The sequence below is a fragment of the Betta splendens genome, chromosome 16, assembly GCF_900634795.4.
Source record: "Betta splendens chromosome 16, fBetSpl5.4, whole genome shotgun sequence".
NCBI classification, from domain to species: Eukaryota; Metazoa; Chordata; class Actinopteri; order Anabantiformes; family Osphronemidae; genus Betta; species Betta splendens.
Genome location: NC_040896.2, coordinates 11,601,003 through 11,601,211, shown reverse-complemented (window position 1 = coordinate 11,601,211; position 209 = coordinate 11,601,003).

Sequence of the window (209 nt, the reverse complement as noted above, 5' to 3'; positions counted from 1 at the left end):
GCATGGTGGTGCTCACTGGAGTGGGAAGACATCCACCTGACAGAGTGGGTGATACAAGAAGGAACACCTCCCCTTCATTCTCAGGGTCCCTCTCTCCAATCAGAAAGTTGCCTTCCAGTTCCTTTTTGTTCATTTTCCACAGCTTCCTGAAGACGCCACAGCAACGATTACAGCCTTGTTTAGTTGTGTAGGTTAAGATGGAAAGATGT